General features: G+C 40.5%; 2 long non-coding RNA genes across 4 annotated transcripts in view; both read right to left on the bottom strand.

Moving 5' to 3' along the window:
- Nucleotides 1-2,929: 2,929 nt before the first annotated feature.
- LOC141607803 (uncharacterized) overlaps nt 2,930-15,262 on the bottom strand; it is a 254,610-nt gene continuing 242,277 nt past the window's right edge. Inside the window, exons 2-3 of the long non-coding RNA XR_012526951.1 lie at nt 3,096-3,188; nt 2,930-3,010 (exon numbers count right to left, since the gene is read on the bottom strand). This is a non-coding gene — a long non-coding RNA (uncharacterized LOC141607803). The remainder of the gene's footprint in view (nt 3,011-3,095; nt 3,189-15,262) is intronic.
- On the bottom strand, nt 11,134-14,336 carry LOC141607731 (uncharacterized). Of its 3 annotated transcripts, none has more exons than XR_012526947.1 (4): nt 14,191-14,336; nt 13,851-13,903; nt 13,618-13,707; nt 11,134-11,713 (listed from the first exon to the last, which is right to left on the bottom strand). It is a non-coding gene; the product is annotated as an uncharacterized LOC141607731 (long non-coding RNA). The 3 variants fall into 3 exon arrangements; XR_012526946.1 differs by having other exon boundaries at nt 14,196-14,336; XR_012526942.1 differs by having other exon boundaries at nt 13,851-14,336.

The following is a 15,262-nucleotide window of genomic DNA, read 5'->3' as shown; positions in this document are numbered from 1 at the left end:
CGCGGTAGAAGCGGCAAACAAGAACGTTGTCACAATTCTCAAGAAAATGACTGACAACTATAGAGATTGGCCAAGCAAGATACCCTTTGCTTTGTGGGGGTACCGTACATCTGTTAGAATGCCCACTGGGGCTACTCCTTTCTATTTGACCTACGGCATGGAAGCCGTACAACCAGTCGAACTAGAAATACCATCCTTGCGTATTCTACTCGAAAGCCAAATCCCTGAAGCCGATTGGAAGAAGGATAGATATGAAGAACTCATCCTCCTGGATGAACGTAGGCTACGCGCCTTACATAATGTCCAAACCTATCAAGCACGTATCAAACGAGCTTTCAACAAAAGGGTTAGGCCAAGAAACATCAAAGAAGGAGACTTAGTACTCAAATCGGTTAGAGCTCTTTTACCTGTCGACCCGAGGGGAAAATTCAAACCTAATTGGGCCGGACCATATCTAGTCAAATCCATACTCCCAGGGGGTGCGGTTAGAATCACAGACCTAGATGGGAACGAGTTTTCAAACCCCACAAACCTTGACCAACTGAAACGATACTATGCCTAGCATAGGACCACACACGCGCCTCGCGTAAACCCATGTGTCGCTCTTGTGGCACTAAATAAACGGCCCCTGGCCAAGCTGAAATAAGCTAAGTGTCACTATGCTCTTGCATTTTGACAAGATTGTCATCCTCATATCATCAAATAAACTAAATTCGCACCTTGAGAACAAGCAAAAGCTCATGCTTATTTTCTATGTTCATTATAAGCTCTTGCTTCGAACAATTATTCTTTTACATTTACTTGAACTACGCGCAAGGGTTTGATTTCGCTTTTTTAAGTGAATACGTAGGCAATCCCTCACAGGATTCAACCAGTTATATCTAAAATGTAAATAGAAGGACATTTGCATTGCATTTGAAATTCGACAAGAATAATAAAAGAAAATCACAACGGTTTCATAACCATTCAACCTTTTTTATTCCATTCGCTTTCTAATAATAATAGTACGTTACATAATAAAAATAGAATAGGCTAGGATTCTAAAAATCCCTCCTTTTTTATTACAACGATAATAATAATAATCAAATAATAAATAAGGACTCGGGCTATTACTCCATCTTCCCCTTGCCCTTGTCATTCTTGTCATATTTCTTGTCACGACCTCGAGCCGGACGCTCTTGCACCACTTCAGACCTAATCACCAACGGTCTTTCTCGAGGCCTGACTCTTCCATTCTTGCCAACCACCATTTCCGCAACAGGAGTAGTCTTTGATTTCTTCGAAGGATGAATGACCTGAAATCCAGCTTCTTCTTCTCCCTCTGTCAGATGCTTCTCCTTCTCTTTCTCTCCCTCGCGTACCTTGTAGTCAACAGGCTCGCGTTTCCTCAGTCTTTCGCGTTCTTCCGAAGTTGCAGCCTTTCTCCACCTCAGATAGGAATCCGACACCCACAAAACATTGGCGGAGAAGCTCAAGAACCACATGTTTCTTTGGGCCCATTTAATGGCCCACTCTCTTCGGCTCTCGATGGTAAGCGCTACAGCAGTCTGCGGAACGGTATCAAGCCTCGGGATAGTCTGCTTCAGCCCAACTTGCCTCATCAATCTTTCCGGAAAGATGCATACCATGAACTCCAATCCCGGAATGCGCACGGACCTAGTGGGATCCAAAGAAGACACTCCAGTGACAGACTTGAGGTGCCACCACGGTACGACCCACCTAATCAACGGGCCATCATCATTCTTCAGCTTGTTCTTCCAATAGTCGCAGACCCGAGTGAAGTCCACCATGTACAACCGCGTCCTCATCGCAATCATACGGGAATGATAGAAAAGTGCATGAACTGGGGGCTCGAGCGTGGAGCGTTCCATAAGCCAAACCTACCAAAAGCAGGTATTAGACACCAAACAACAAAAAAAAAAAAAAAAAAAAAAAAAAAAAAAAAAGAATGAAAAAAAAAAGGAAAAGAAAAGGTGTCTTTTACCTGTAAGATAACGGGACTCCCCAAAAGTGGCAGATCACGGTTGGATTTCCTATTATCCAAACCCAAGATAATCTCCCCTAAGCATAAACAAGCTGGGCTCCTGCGCAGCTCCATTTGCTCGATAAGACCCAAAAGACGGGGATCACCTCGCAAATCTTCATCAACGTGTCCGTGGAAGATTCCGCGTTTGGATCTTTCCTAATTCTATAACGAATAATTTCCTATTCCTACGGGATTTTATTTTGGTAAATACGAGCAGTTTACCATGTTTCAAGTTTCCTAAATTCGCGGGCACGCATTTCGAGGCAACGTCGACACCTTCGCCATTTTCATCGCACTTAATTCTTCTTTTTATTATTATTTTAATTCATTTATGTATTCTTAGGAAATAAATTTCATTCTTTTCATTTTTAGGAAGTAAATTTCATTTTTAGGAAATAATTTTCTTTTGTTTTCATTTTTAACGAATTTCAACATTTTCATTTCTACACTTGTAGATTTCTCTTTTTCTTTTTTTTTAGGGGGTAACCCTCCCTACCGTCCGGTCATTTCCGGCAAATTTTTTGCATTTTTGTGTCCTTTTGAGTCTCATTTTTGCGCTAATTAAGACCACATGTGTATAAAATGTATGTTTTGGTGAGATTTCCATGTAAATTTCGGCAAAGATGACGGCGTAAACCGTTGTCTACCAAACTGTTCAAGAACTAACCTGCGGGTACAACCAACATAACCCAAAGAAAGCAAAGGCACTCAGGCCATCATATACACAAATGTACAAGCAACCGGGGCTTGCGCCCAACCAAGTCCAAAGTCCAGCAACGGGGCTTGCGCCCAAACGAGTCCAAAAACGTTCAAAATCGATGTCCAAATGTACAAAACTACACAAAACTCTGCTGGACACCCTCCAACTCAAGAACCCTCGCCGTAAGAGCAAGCAATCTCGGCGTCCCGAAACTCGAGCTCCCTCAACAAGCGAGCCGTCTCCTCCCGAGACTGGGCCAACTCTCGCTCCAGCTCGCGGTCACCCTGTAAACAAGAAATTGGCTCATGTCAATCAACTCAAACAAAACTGAAAAACCAAAAATCAAAAGAAATCAAATGAGCTTCATACCTGACGGCCTCGACCACCGACGAGTGCCTCGATGGCAGTAGCTCGTAGCCGGTTGGCCACCCTCCATAGTGCCACGAACCGAGATGGCGCGACCTGCATTTCAAAAGAAATTCTCAGTAAATTGAACAAGTTCAATCAAATGTGTTCTTACACGAAAGGTATATAAGCGGGAGGCTCACCCTCCGAATCGATCTTTCGCCGGTTGTCTAGGCCAAAGATCCGTCACAGCTACGTCAAAGTCACGCAACTCGGAGATCGTCGTCCTCCCAGTCGCGTCGGTGTACTCAAGGGTCTCGGGGTACACTGGGGGCTCGATGCCCGCCGCCTCGACCTCCTGCAAAGGACAAATAGTTCTCGTTAATCGACGATCTTTCGTCGTAATTCCCGAAACCAAATCAAAGAAAAGTAAAAGATACTCACCACTACTGGCCAGTACGCCAACCTCCCGTAAAGGAACGCCGAGTAGTCCTCGCCAGGCAGAAGAAGGTCGTCGCCACTGGCACCAGCCAGGTCCGCCTCCCTCTCAGCCTCAGTAGGCTCCCTAAACATCGTCCTCGGAGGATCAACGGGAACCGTCAACGCGCCCCGAGAGCACTGACGAGCCAAACGGGACCCATCGACGTCCACAACAGCAGCCGACTCGGGCTCCTAGGTCGAAGAACCTCAGCAACAAAAGGAGGCGCTCCAGCGTACTCCGCCCAAGGTCTGGGCACCCACTGCGACAAGATAAGGCAAAGATCATTTCTATGATCAAGTGAAGGCAAAGGATAAGAAATATAAATACGAGTGGGATACTCACGCTGCTCAGCTGAAGGGCGTTCACATCCCGCCGGTAGACATTGTGAGAAGAACGCTTGCTCTTCGTCCGGCACATCACCCAATCCCTCACCACGGGATAAGCCTTCTCCAACGGCTCCGTCCTCTTGGGCGCGAGACTCGGGAAGTAAGAGTACACCCACGCCTGTAAAACAGAATAATCAATGATGATCTTTCGTGATTCGATAAAGAAAGGAACTTACTTTGGTCTAAAGGAAGGTTCATACCTTCAACAGTAGTCCAGGTCCGACGGCGCCAGGAGAAGTCCCCTTCTCCATCAACTCCGGACGAACCATGGCCCTCATGAAGCGAATGAGGACCGCAAAACCAGCAGTGACCCAATCCCAGCGCCCTAGGGAACTCAGGTCAGAAAGAAAGGGAAGAAGCTTCGTCGATAGCCTCTCGCCCTTGTCTCCAAGGTAAATCGAAGACAGAAACCACCACAGCCAAAAACGAGCCCTCTGCTCAGCTGTACAAGGAGGAGGAGCCGTCTCCCTCCCATCGATCGTCACCGTAGCCCGGGGTCTTCCCCGCAAAGTAGTCTCGAACGTAGGTACTGGGTACCAAACCGGCACGCAACACCTTCGGCGACAAGTTCCCACTCCGATCAATCTCCTCGCCTCGGCCGAATCCGCCCTCATAGCGAGTCTCTCCGGCCACACCATCTCCTCGGCCCCACACGGCGGACGTAAATCATGTCGTAGTCCTCCAGAGTGACTCCCACCTCACCGAAAGGCAGGTGAAACGTGGAAGTCGTATCCCAGAATCGATCCAAGAAAGCACGGACCAGACTAAGGTTAGCCCGCAACTTCCTTTTCACGATATCCCTCCAGACCTGAACCAGAGGACCAAACGCTCTACGCTCGATCATGGCCCTCTCCTCCGCCGACAGCCGCTCGTAGTGCTCCATCGCTGTCGTGTAACCCGAGAACGACCTGATGTTCCCGGCCTCCTATAATGATTTGAAACAAAGCTATCTTTAGTTTTGAATGAAATTTGCAAGAAGTTTGGACAAAAAGAATGAAAGAAAATAGGTGATGAGTAGTGAATTCTTATTTACCAAGCTCTTCACCATCCTGTAGGACAGGTGACCCTCTGCAGCCCACACGAGGTGCCTACTCTCCCAGGTCTCAGCCCACGCAGAAGCCCCCCTTAGCTGACGACCTCCTCGCCTGACGTTGGCCCGTCTCGGGGCCTCCTCCTCCTCGACGGCCTCCTCCTCGTGAGCCTCGTCTCCAGTGGCCATCGCCGCAGTGGTGAGGGCCTGCTTTAAAGCCTCCTCAACAGTACTGGCGTCTATCTCCATGGGAGTCCTCCCAGAAGTAGAAGCCTCATCACCTGCAACATTAAAGTAAATTTAGGCCGCGTCACATGACGACAAGCCTTTGTCAAGGAGCTTTCGAGCCCTCAGGGCCCTGAAAACTGTCCTTTCCATGCCATCTTTGGCCATATTCCCACCAACCCAATCACTCATGTGATAAATTGGGTCAAGTCAAGTCCAAGTCAAAGCCTAGTTCCGGTTTCAAGTCGAAAATTCGGCAGCATTTCGTTATAACGACGATTATGCCCTAGAAAGGTGCCCTGAAAAAGTTGTCACAAACCAAAATTTTGAGATGGTAGAAAGTTTACCCATCATCCAAGGATCCCAAATATCAAATTTCATCGCCAATGGACAATCCTAAGGCTATTTTCGAAGCAATTTACGGTTCAGCTGTAAAACCGTCTCAAAATTCATTCAAGGGCTCAAAACTCGATGAAAATTCAAAGCGAATACATGGTTATGTTCCTAACATTGCCTACTGTCCATTTCTAGCATCAATTTGGCATAGCAAATCCATTTGGGGGAAAAGCCCCAAATTTTCGATCAAAAGGGTCGAAAACCCTAAATCTCGCGGCTCAAAATTCAACAAATGTAGATGATTAATGTAAGATTAAGACACATACCTCGATTAGTCATGTTTAATGCAAGCTTTTGGATCAAACCTCGATGGAAATGGTGAAGATTTGAGAGAGAAATGCAAGAATTATGTTTCGAAATAATGAAACACAATCCTTCTGAGTTCGCGTTTTTACGCGGAAATAGCCAAATTGGGGAAAAGACGCAGCAGGCGCTGCGCCTCTTCCAAGAGACGCAGCTCTTGCTGCGCCTCTTCCTTGTGTTCCCTCCATACGAATTTTCAAAAATTCGTTATGAGTTCGTTATTTGTGGGCCCATCTTTGGTGCGCCTCTTCTTCAACGCTATTATATTCTTTTGGTCCGTTCGATGATTTTCTTTCGTTCCGGTCCGGATTTTATCCAGCGCAGCAGTATTTTGCAGTATTGCTCAAGATCATTTTATCCCGCGCAGCAGTATTTTGCAGTATTGCTCAAGATCATTATGTCCAATGCAGAGTATTTTGCAAGATCGCTCACTCAAGATTCCTTCCATGACGATCAAGATGTTCCTAGTCGTCTGTCCCCAGCACAGTAGTATTTTGCAGTACTGCTCACTCAAGATTTCTTCCACGACGATCAAGATGTTCCTAGTCGTCAAAATATTCCCCAGCAAGAGTTTTTTTGAGACCGACGCAAGCAGATTCAACCTCAAGTTTTGCCAGAGTTCGCTTGAGACCGACGCAGAACGGATTCCCCAGATTTCTACCGACGTCCCGCCGCTTTCAATATTTCTTGTTTCCCCGCAAAGTTCGATTAAGTCTCAGGTATGATCTCTCCTTATGGCTGGCGAGCTTCCTTACGTAGTCTAATGGACTTTAAACGACCCTCCCCGATAGTCGACAGACTCTAAAATGTTCCCGACGATAGGTCCTTGGCTCAGACCCCTTGAACCGCCTCGCATCGCCATAGTCGTCAGGTTGTAATCTTCGATTGACCTGATGGCTATACTTTGACTTTCGCCTTGTCCAAGCCTCAGTCAAAGTGGGGGCTCTGAGACACCTCGTTTCTGCACCTCCCGCAAACCACCCGGTGATGATTGGGCCGCATGTTTGATTCACGGAACGATTTGTGACAGTTCGTAAGATTATCGTCAAGTGTTTGCTCAAATATTAATGTCAACCTCTTAGTTGTCATCTACGTCCTGATACGGTCGTTTTGGCAGTAATTAGAGTACATTCGGAGTCCGGGTCAAAACCGTCTCCATTTTTCGATAATCTGTTAAATCCCGAGTCGGAATGTTCTGGAATGTTCCGGATATTTCTATTCCATATTTCATAAATTTTATCTTTTGGCAAATAATATCTCGTAATATTCATAAGATAATCGAATTATTTCCGTGCTACCATAACTCAAACACGGAAATCTTTCTTCAAACAGAGGAAACCTCCGGGAATAGACGCAGCAGTCCGCGCCTCTTCAAGAGACGCAGTGGTCGCCGCGCCTTTTCCCAGGCCCTTCTTTGCATGATTTACGTATCTTTTTCATATCTTTCCGAGATTCACTTCCAAAGAGTCTCCGAAACCCTATTCCTTCACGTGATTAGTATAAATAGGAGCTTTCGTTCCTCATATTTCTCACGCGAGTGTCCGCCCTTCTCTTCTCCCTTTGCATTCTAGACTTCGTTCTTACTAATTGGCGCCTACGTGCTTGGACTTCCGACCACGTAAGCTCGGATCTTTCCGGGTACCAGCCTCTCCGTTGCATGACCGACCAATTTGACCAACTACACTCAATCAACTTTAATTAATCAATCGTTTTCCTCTTACGAGGGCACTCTCTTTGCATTCGCGTCGAGCATTCACTAGTCGATATCTTAGTTCATCTCGTTCCGTCAACATGTAAGTCTGAGGGTGTATAATTCTCTTTATTCATTGTATTTTTACTTTTCGTATCATCATTGTAAGGTTTATGTCGAAAATACCGTTAAAATCGATTTCTAAAACCCTTTGTTAAAACCTGTTTTTGCGGATTTCCAGTAGACAGACGTCGAGAAAAGACGCAGCAACTGCTGCGCCTCTTCGAAGGAGCGCAGTTCGCTGCGCCTTTTTCGTGAGGCCGCCGCAGCCTCGCTTCTTTTCTTCTTCCTCGTCCTCTGTAATTCGCTTTCTTTTTATTTGCTATTTGCTCGTCCGTTAATTCTTTGATATAATCGTCACTGATAATTCACATGTATATTGTATCATATTAATCATCATCATTAACTTGTTTTAATCATCATAAGTCCGACTTAAATCCTAAATAATCCAATATTTACGGGTTTTCGTCATTAAATTCAAACCCGGATTTCAGAGATTCAATTTGTTCATATTGGGTTTCTGGGATTCGTCATTGATATAGTTTTCGTTTGTTTATTCACATGTTTGTCGTATATTCGTTGTATATTCATCATGTTTAGACTAGTTAATTTATTTCAACAGAGGACTCATTCATTAACATCGCTTCATCATGTAACTAATTCGTTTAATTCCATCTCATTCATGTTTATCGCTTTTATGACCATCGTTCACATATAATTAATCTGTTAATTACTTTCATCCGAGTAAATATTATCAATCAATCATCAAATTTACCAATCGACATTAATGACTTGCAGTTCCGGCTTCACAACCAGAACTCACCCTTGGAACAGACGCAGCAAGAATCGCCGCGCCTCTTCCGCAGGGCGCGATCTCTGCGCTGTTCGTGATGAGTTCGTCCCCGAACTCCGTTTCGCCTTGACCTAGTTTAATTAGCTTACGTATTAACTAACTATTATCCGTATTATCACTTCTGTTCTGTTCGTAATTCCTTCTTTTATTCTTTTTCTCAAATTATCCGTTTTGAAGGTATTTTCGACATAAATCGCCTATTCCATTGTAATTATTGTAATTTTCTTTTCAATTATTGCATTTCTTTTATCATTTGTATGTTTTCACATGTAAATCAACATTAAATCCTACTTCGACCCAATTGTATGCTAATTACGTGTCAACCGACTTAGTTAAATTCTCACATGCTAGGATTAAAACTTGGATGTTGCATTGCATGCATATAGCCGACGATATATCGAGTACGAATAACTTCCCTAATCATTAGTAGAGGCCGCTATCGAGGCGGGCGGGATTAGGTGTTCGATCAAAAGAGCTTCCTAATACGTACCCTCACCCCTTACTCCAGATCTCCGTGAGCACCCGTGTTCATTGGCATCCACGAGAGTCATTCTAGACATAGAATGCTAAGGGTAACGATTGCTTAGTGTTCATGTCTCTACTTTGTGTCTTGACATGACGCGAGGTATTCGAACGGTTCCAATTTCCCATAAAAATTGGTGGCGACTCCATACAAAATGCAAACGCTTGTTTCGTTCTCACCAAGCGCCCCCGTGGGCGGCCCGCTGTCCACAGGGTTGTACGATCTGACGAAATCAAGGGCCACGATTGATCGAAAATCTAAAAATAAAAATAAAAAAAGCGCTGAAGTTTGTTTACTGACTCTCGCTCACATTTACACAGTTACAGTCTCTCTCTTCAGCTCGGTCTCTCTCTATTTCGTTTTCCAGTAAAAACACACTAAAAATAAGAAACCCTAGAAAACTCCATAAATTTCCAAAAAATGCAAATGCTAATAAAGAAACTTCAATTGAAAATGAAATCTCAATTTGTATAGCCACAACGACAACATCAAGGTAAGATATTTCTTTCTATTACTTCATGTTCTTACAATTAGTTAAATCAATTGAAAAGCTTGTAGATGATTTTTCAAAATTTATTGTGGTGAAAATTGGTAATTTATCCATCGATAAATGATATCTTAAATATATTAGTTGTGGAGATAGGCAACTCTAATCGAATAGATTATATGTAATTGGAATAACTTTTGGCTAATTTGGGTCGAATTTTGGGAGATTTAAATGAGTTTATCATAAAAGTCGTTTAGCTTAAAGGTAGAGTATGTATGATTATTATGAAGTAACTAATATTGAGATTTCTGTTGTAATACATGTTATTGTAATACATGTTCGTCGTTACAGTAACATAAACCAATGCTTATTGTAATACATATGATTTTGCTAATGTAACACAAATTTGTTATTATTGTAACATATATTTGTGGTTATTGTAACATATTTATCATTATCTTTGTCTCGCATAATTTAAAAGAGTAATGTGATGAACAAGATACCATGTTTATGTTTTTGGGATAAGCTGAATTAGCCATAGGCATTCTGAAGAGGGTTGTCTGGTACTTGGATTGACGTTTTGTCAATGTTAAATCGGATTAGAATTGTAATAAAAATTTGTGGTTATTTTAACATAATTTATCAATATCCCCTGAGTTCATTCATATGAGTACAGTGATTGTAACACATATGTTGTCTTCTTGTAAAGTATAATTATTTGTTATTGTAACACGCATTATCAGTTGTTAAAATTTGGTTATTGTAGATTTGTAGCACATTATCTTTTGTCCCTCATAATAGGAATATTGTCATTGTAACACATGTGAGCTCTTCTTGTAACATATATTGAATGTTGCTGTAACATATATTATCCATTATTGATAATGTTTCGGTATACTCTGTTTGTTCACTATTGAATTGAGTCATTGCATGACTTAAGTTTATGTTCTAATACTCAGTTTGTTGGGCTACAACACGGTATAGATAAGGGCTAGATAAGTGCTAGACTTGTGTATATGAGTTGTTCATTTGTCTCACAAAAGAAGAGAAGGATACTAGTGCCATGAATATCATGATTAATTTACTCTTTTTGATCGAATGCCAATTAGCTCAAATGGTAGAGCATTGTGCAATGCACAAGATGTGGGTTCGACTCCCATATTGGTTATTATATACTAGTGTTACTTTAGATAACGAAGATAGTTACTCAGCATTAATGGATTACTGGGTTAATGTCCGTTTGTGTCGTGTCTACTTGCGTTAAATTCAAATAATACATGATTTTTAAAGTTACAAAAGACTTAAACTTGTATCCTGCTTTGACAAGGATATGCCCTAATAGTTGTTATACACTCGCTGGCCTCTGAATCTCTGCTCGCTCCAGTGTTGTGTTACATGCTCATGCATGTTGGAGTAGCACACTTGAGTTTCATGGGCTGTTCATCCTTAATTTTGCACCACGCATAAATTTGGTCATGGCTTATCATTAGTGCTAGAGATGGTTACATTAACTAGACAATATGGGATTCGAACCCATACCTTTGTGCAAAATTTGCACATTGCTCTCCCATTTGAGCTAATAGCCTTCAATATATAATACTAAGTAAACAAAGATGAAATGAGTGGCACCTGATCTTTTCCAATATATACAACTGTAGAATTCTTCAGTGAGCTTAACTTATAATTTTAAGAAATCTTGAAGTAAGAATGATGGGGAACACCACCACTTCTTACAGTCTGGCAAGAGTGTGTTCATGATACGAACAACTTTCTTAGTTCGCTATATGTTCCAACGAGCCCATACAGGACGGTTAGAATATGAGATTTAAGTATAAGAGTTTAACACCCATATCGCTATATGTTCTCTCAATCATACTCATAACAATCATCCTATGTTTGGCATCAACCCTAATCTTTTAACGTATACAGGAATCTAACAATAAGAAAAAACTGAAGATGATGAACAATATGTAACCTTGCCAATGGAGTTGGCTCCCATGTTGAAGGGACAACTTGTTTCACATGGTCACGCAACACCAAATGAGTTTGCTGTAAAGCAACTGTGTATAAAGTTATGACATCAAAGGCCAGTGTCTTTGTGTAGGTTGCATCCTTTTGCCAACATCCCGAAAATTCAGACATAGTATTAAAGAGGCCTGAAGGTATTTTGCCAGTTAACGAGATCTTTTAGTTGAATAGTTCCGACATCTGTAAGTGAAAGCACATTGTATAAGAGTTGTTAATGTCAAAATGAAGCAGCAATGAGAAAACATGATCAGCGGTAAAGCAAATAAAGACCAGTTAATCCCGCTATGAGTCTATGACACACTTTGCCAGTTTGCCATTGTCAGCTTATTGCATATCATCCTTATGAAGCCTCACAAACACAATGAAAAAGTCCTTATACGCGAGCTTGTATATTATATTCCCTTCTATACACAAATGTACCAGCACACATTAACACAGTTATATTTCGTCAACTTTAATGGTTTTAAATCTTAGCTATAATCATCAAACTAAGAGTTCATCACTTGAGCTGGCAACTTTTAATTCATCACCAAGAAGTCATTAAGCCGATAAAACCTCAAATTCAGTTCATCAAGTTCATCAAGTTTAACAAACACAACATACAAGTTGCAATAGGCTTACAAATGACCATAAACTAAGAAGCATAAATTGTTAAAAACCGAAAACAAAAATTAAAACAATAAACATTCAAGCAATAAGATCCTATAACAGTACCTGCTGAAAAGAAAGACATCAGACCTATACCTGGTCCTTTCAACCTTATCACATTTTATCGAATTTACGAAATTGGTGTTTTTTTACTGCAGATTTGATTGCAACACCCCTATACTATTATTATAACACATGTATACCAATAGCGTAACACAAATATACCTATATAGTAACACAATTACCCCACCCATTATACTGACACCACTATGCCATTATAACACCACACGTATACTACTTCACCACTATACCATTATAACAACACACGTAATCTGATAAGCAAATCGGAAGTCAGATTCGAAGAGACTATTTTTTGTTATGAAATTATTATAACACACATGAACAATTATTGTAACATGTATATGGTGTCATTGTAACATAAAAACAAAAACTAGAGTTGGAGAGAGGGGAGATGATAAAATCTAACTAGATGCTATAAAATCTAACTAGATGCTATTAACATGAGAACAAACAAAAGTATTAAAACTCTTAGTTAGAATAATACATGTGTGATCAATTAAACTTTTTCTTATTGAATCTTCCATTAACATCGTCGTCGTCAAAGTCGAATAAATGCATGTCGAAAGATGTTGTTCAACAGAAACTAAGTAACAGCTAGTTGAAGGTGTCTTCTATTTGTGGAACATTATAGTCAATGTCAATGGGGATGAGTGTTAATGTATTACGCTTCGATCACTTTCATGATCGATCAGTTCAGCTGAAGTTCTAACCTAATACTCTAGAAACATGCACCATTCCATAATGGATTACAAACTATCACCTTACATACATGTAGAATGTAAAACTTCATCGGTCTAATTAAAAGGAAAATACTTGCTTGCAACAATGTATGGTTTTTGAACTTAGACACAAGCAAACAAGTAAGCAACCACTCAAGTGATAAAAAGGATTATTAAGTACTCCCTCTCGCCAGTGGATACCAAAAACTAGTTCATCTACTCATCCCTGAATTCATCTGTTTGTTCAACATTCTAATTTAAACTCAATACTTTTAACATATCGTTCTTTTTACGGAAATGACGAGTTCTTTATATTGCACTCACACTAATATCATTATAATAACACACATATATCATTAGTGTAACATAAGCACACCATTATAATAACACATATATACGGAATACCATTATAATGGAGTAACACGTTTATACCAATAGAGTAACACAACCATACCATTACTGTAACACACGTGTACCAATAGAGTAACACAACCATACCATTACTGTAACACACATATAAATGAATTGAAAGAAGATTTGTCGTTTTAGAATTTGAATCACAAGATAAAGAAATGATATAAAAATTAAACACTAAATGAGGTTATTCAAATGCCAATTAATATAGAAAGATGGTACCATCAGAATAGTCACATCATCGTTGAAGCTTCGTTGCCGCATGCGTCACCGATTTATATGGCGATTTTATTCGACATTGGCACAAATATCCTGATTAGAATCAAATTAAAGCATAGATTATGAAAAGCATGGGAAGATATGAACAATACATCGACATGAATACAAGCTCAAATGCACAATTACAAAACCTAATTGTAAAAATTGGCAAAATTGAAATATAAGAAATGTCACACCTGAATTTTCTTCCATAAACAACGGTCCTAGCTCCGTAAACGTCGCAATATCACTAGAGATGCAGAATTATTAGCAATAAAAATCGAAAATTATTCCGAATAACCAAGCTTTCCACAAATTGAGCAAGTAATTCATGAAATAATGTTCAAAACTACAAATATTAGCAATGAAAATCGAAATCGAATCGGTAAAATAATCTTACATTGAATCGATCAACAATCTAAGTAGGTCAAAGTAGTTAAATCCACCTTATTTATCTGCAATAATACAAAATTAAATCGAAAAACGAAGTGAAAAACAGTGAATTTGGAAACAAATGTGAGAGAGATGAGGGAGAACCGTACGAAACTCCATCGGTTGATGTAAACTGTAAGCATAGAGACGAATGAATTGCATAAATTACGATTGAATTACACAAATTCCATTGACTATGAGATCTGCGCCATAGCTCCTTAATTTGGGAGAAAAAATGGTGGAAGTTTGGGAACAAAGAGAAAAAAGAGAATAAGGAATGACAAAAACAACTAGAGGACGACTTCTTATACAAAAAACGTTGAATTACAAAACTACCCTTAATAAGTTAATAACTCGCGCTACATCTTGGCCATTGGATCTCACGCATCTGACGGTCCAGATTAGTAGGTCGGACTCACCCTAAGAAGCATCTGACGGTCAAGAGAGTCTAGCTTCTTAGGGCTTGCTTGGATTGAGGGTAATAGGAGGGGAATGAATATGAGAGTAATATGTGAGGTGTATTTCTCATGTTTGGTATGAGGGTAATTATTCGCCTCCTGGAATTATTACCCTTGTGAAGGGGTAATACATTACCCACCCTCCCCCCTAGGTAATGATTGAGGGAGTAAAAGATCTACTCAGTAATCATTACTCTTATGCCAAACATATCATCAAAGAACTCATTACCCCACTAATTAATTTTCCCAGTAATTATCGCCGAATAAAACTTACCCCCTTAATAATTCCATGGATTTCAGGCAAGCCCTTAGAGTGAGTCCGTCAGATCTGTCGAATCAATGGCTGAGATTGAGCGTCTTAGTAAGGGTAATGTCGTAATTCACAATCCTAGTTATAAAAGCTCTGTATTTCTCAAATCCCAACTCCCCTCATTTAACATATGTGACTTTCTCTCTCATCAAACTTTTGGTTCTCATCCATCTATTCGTATTCCTCTTCAACTACTGCACACTTTTTCAATTTGGATCACAATTTCATTCTCGAATGGCCTTCATGTTGGTGTTATGGTATGTTTTCTCACGATTTTATTTGTTTTTTTTAAAAAAAAAATCATTTCAATAACGCCTAAAATGCTGAAACCGTAATTTGACCTTATTTTAGAATTTCTGAATATCGTGTCAGATTTTTTAATCTTCTTTGCTTTTCAAAGGTAATTTAT

The sequence above is a fragment of the Silene latifolia genome, chromosome 1, assembly GCF_048544455.1.
Source record: "Silene latifolia isolate original U9 population chromosome 1, ASM4854445v1, whole genome shotgun sequence".
Lineage (NCBI taxonomy): Eukaryota > Viridiplantae > Streptophyta > Magnoliopsida > Caryophyllales > Caryophyllaceae > Silene > Silene latifolia.
This window is presented reverse-complemented; position numbering and strand designations above follow the sequence as displayed.